This window comes from Arachis hypogaea, chromosome 12 (genome assembly GCF_003086295.3).
Source record: "Arachis hypogaea cultivar Tifrunner chromosome 12, arahy.Tifrunner.gnm2.J5K5, whole genome shotgun sequence".
NCBI classification, from domain to species: domain Eukaryota; kingdom Viridiplantae; phylum Streptophyta; class Magnoliopsida; order Fabales; family Fabaceae; genus Arachis; species Arachis hypogaea.
Window position 1 is genome coordinate 114346820 of NC_092047.1, and position 4718 is coordinate 114351537.

Here is a 4718-nt window from a genome sequence, read left to right on the forward strand (position 1 = left end):
TGAGTATGAGAATGTGAGGAAGTAGGCATTATGGCATCAGAGGGAAGGTGAGTGAAATCATCAACATCATCCATGAAGTACGAAGAAGGAGTGTTGTTTATAGTAAAATCAACCTTTCTATTGGATGATGAAAACCTCTCTGGTTTGAACATCCATGAGTACATAGCCCTTGGTACCAATTTTAAAACCCAGAAAAACACATTTTCGAGCTTGCTTATCTAGTTTCTTTCGATGGGCAACTAAAGTGAAGGCATACGCTAAGCACCCAAGAATTTTAAAATGACTAATGTCAGGCAATTTATTGAAAAGTTTTTCATATGAACTGCAATCATTAAGAACGGAGCTTGGTACCCGGTTCATAATGTGTACAGCATATGCGGCTGCATAATGCCAAAAATTTTTAGGTAAATTTGCGTGAAAAAGCAATGCTCTTGTCATATTTAAAATTTCTTGGTGCTTACGTTCCACCACACCATTTTGTTGAGGTGTCTCAACACAAGAGGTATGGTGAACAATGCCTTCTTTTTTAAAGAAATCACCTAATATAAATTCTTTGCCATTGTCTGATCTTATGCATTGTATACTGCAATTGAATTGCGTTTTTATGAATTGAACAAATTGTTTCAAACAAGAGGATGTCTCAGATTTATTTTGCATGAAGTACAACCAAGTAAATCTTGTTTTGTCCTCAACTATAGTCAAAAAATACTTGTGACCAACAATTGAAGGAATGTTAATGGGACCCCAGATGTCTACATGAATGAGGGAAAAATTTCTCTCTGATTGAGTGATGCTAGTGCCAAATGAAATTTTCTTTTGTTTGGCAAAGTGACAAGAGTCACAAGGCATACCAGCATCAGGACAAATCAGAAAGGGATATTTCTTTTTCATAGAACTAAGCCTATCTAAAATTAAGTGTCCTAATCTTTGATGCCAAATGCTACTGTCTCCAATGGAATGTGTGATGTTGTTTGTGTTGTGCTGTTTGTGCTGAGAGTCATGTGTAGTGTGAATGTTGTGGTTGATGACATGTGTGAAAATAGTCTCTTTATTCATGATGTATAAACCTCCTAACTGTTTAGCAGCTCCAATCATCATCGAGGAAAGGAGTTCCTGGATCTTATATGCATTTTTATCAAATGAAAAAACACAAAGCAAGGATTTAGTGGCATGTGAAACAGAAATCAGATTGAAAGAGAAGGTAGGGACATAAAACACATTTGTCAAATACAAATTAGTTGAAAAGAAGACTGTTCCACAGATGGTTGCAACAATCTTTGAACCATTTGGCATTTTAATTGTTACTGGATTAATGTAATGATATGATTGAAAGAGTGTCAGTGAAGAAGACACATGTGCAGTAGCACCTGAGTCCAGGATCCAATCATGGTTTTTCAATTTATAATTCGTGGTTGAGAGTATTTGGAATATACCTGCGGATGGAGCAAGTACAGGTGATGCCAAGTTTCCACTATGAACAGGTTGTTGGTCATGTTGTTGAAAAAGAGCAATCAAGGCCTCCTTTTGTTTTTCTGAAAATAAACCATCAATGCTGATTCCATTCTCACCCTTAGGAGTGGTAGTGGTGCTGAGTTCTACATTTCCTTCAGCAACTGAGCTGTTCACACTGACAGCATTGACTATCTTGCGTTGCATATTTGGGGGATATTCATGTTTGGTATAGCAGGTATCCACCGTGTGTCCGTGTTTGCCACAATAAGAACAGAGTTTTGAGGCTCCTCTGCCTCTGCCACGGCCTGAGCGCCCTCTCCCTCGATAATTCGAGCTTGTTCTGCCATCTCTTTCTTTGTAGTCATTTGTCACTGCATTGATCAGCATTCTCAGGTCAGAATAGTCACCATGATGCATCTGTCGCTCTTGCTGGAGAAGCAAGGAATAGATTGTATTGATGTCAGGGAGAAAAAAAAAGGATGAAATTTGTATGTTTACTACAATATGTAGTAATATTTTTTATTTATTGACTGTATAATATATTTTCTTAAGACATATAATAGTTATTTCATTTTAAACGGCACAATTTTGTTGGATTTTAACTAATAGTAGAAGTACAGAAACGGTTTTTTTTTTTAACAAAAAAAAAAAAAAAACTAGACTTAATATTCCGTGAAAAAATATTGTCAATAATAATAATAGGGAGCAACAGTGGCATTAGTTGCAACAGTGGCATTAGTTACAACTTACAAGTAGGTGATATCACATTTTTTTCTCAATACAATAATATTCTAATTTTGCTGCAAGAATATTTATATTTTGAATGATCTAACTGAGGAAACATATTTAAATTAAGCGTGCACGCTTGCAATGAATTGAAGTGACAAATGTAAAGCATGATATGCAAAGTAATTAATACATCTATTAATTATTATAAACTTATTATGTGGAGGGAATAAATTTTCTCAATTTTTTTTTAATAATTGAGGGAGTAAAGTATCATATTTTATTATTAATTTTATAAGTAGAATAAAAAAAAATATGAGAGAAAGAACAATGAAAGATTAGAGTCTTAAAGATCAGTAATCACACTTTATATCCTAAATTTTTTTTTAATAGTTGAGAGAATCCATTTTACTATATGTAGGTAGCTCACCATCCAATTCAATTGCTTTTATACTGAATTATTCGATAACAAAAAAAAGTAAAAAATAATTAGAATTTATTTTATTTAGCATTCATTAATTATTTTAACAATTAATGAATGTTATAACGTAAATTCTGGTCGTTTCTTTCGTCTGTTTCTTTCGTCTCTTTAGTTCGCTTTTATATTTCTCTTTTAGATATCAAAACTCCAATCACAACATTTTATTTAGAATAAAGTCATAATTAGGTTCTTGAAGATTTCAATTTCGAATTAATTAATCTCTAAAAAAAGTACTAATTTGGTCCTTAAAGATAGCAAATAGTGAACATATGATATCTTTCTATCAATTCATCAACTATAACTTAACGGTGATGTTTATATGTACTGTTAATTACTCTGACATATCTATCTATGAAAGATAATCCTGTAGATAATAATTTTTGTAACTAAACTTTACTTATTTTGATAGAATTTGTGATAAATAAAGAGCAGTTGATAAAATATATATGAAAACTCAAAAGATAATAAATGCTTCATTGTTCAAAACTACATCATTTTCCTGTTTGCATGATAGACATATATGTAATGAATTTCGTTTTGCATTATTCATTGAGAAGGACATATATGTCTACCATTTACTATCTTAAAAAATTTAATTGATATTTTTTTTTTAAAAACTAATTAATCTAAAATTAATATTTTTAAGATCTAATTGTCACTTTACTACCTTTTTTTTTTACCAAAGATATGAGACTCGAACCCGCAACCTCTTAATTGAGTATGGAGAGACTATGCTATTTGAACTATTACTCATTGGCACTTTACTTTTTTATTTAAAAGCTTTAATGATCATCAAATAAGTTAGCAATTTTATTTGTAATAATGAGGGGCATAATAAATACATTAGAACTAGAGAAGGATGATACTATCTGTGAATAAATGTCTTATTTAAAATTTCCATTCAATTACGATGTAAACCAACCCAATATAAATACTATACACTAACTATAACAGTTGGTTATGGGGCTATAGATAACGATTACATTAGAAAAAATAGTTTTGTCCATCAAATTCCAAATGCTATGCAAGATTTAAATTCCTAACAAGCTTATTTGTACTTATTAGTATGTTATTGGTGGGTCTCACATGATAATTCATATATTTACTTTTTACTTTGAAAAAAAAAAGGCCTTGAAATAAATCTATACATATGTTGATTAGTATATACACTATAATAAAAATCATTTTTAATAATAAATATTTAATAATAATAATAATAATAATAATAATAATAATAATAATAATTATAATAACATTAAAAAAATGTATTTAAAATCTTTTAATATTAAAATATAAAATAATTAATATCTAATTATCAGTAAAAATAAAATAAATAGCCGCCAAGTTAAAGGTAATTTTTTTTAATTAGATACAAGGGAGATGCTCCCATAAAGACGCGTAAAACGTCTTTCAAAAAGATGTTTATGTGTCGCATTATTATTGGACGTATTAATGAACCGGTTATTTTTAAATTTCTTAACAAATTAGAATAAAACCGATTTTTTTTATAACAATAATAATAAATCCAATTTTTTAGGGATCTAATTGTATTTTTAAATTTTTAGGGATTTAAATGTCCACAAAACAAAAAGTCAGGGATATATTTGTCTTTTTATTAAAGAATTTAAAGATATCCGGTTTAGATTGTGTAATTCGATCGGATCAAACCATATCTAATAATTATAATATAATGCAGACAATTAGATTTATCACGGTTGCTATAATAAATCCATTTTATTCTAATTTATTAAAAATAAATTATTAATCGATTTAATAAAAATATCCAATAATAATATGACATATATAAATGTTTTTAAAAAAAATATTTTTAGTGTCTTTATTAGAGTGGTATCCGAAATATAAAATAGTGGAGTTTATTGCATGGAAATAAAAGGGTACGTACATTTTTCTGCCTATAAAAGGGTTGGTACATCTTTCTCCCTATTAAAACACCATCGCTACTGGTTTGGGGAGATTTACACCTTTTCCCTCTTTCAATTTTTTTTTTCTTTCTAAATTTTTCAGTAATTGACATCTGAATGAGATTTGGGATGGTTGA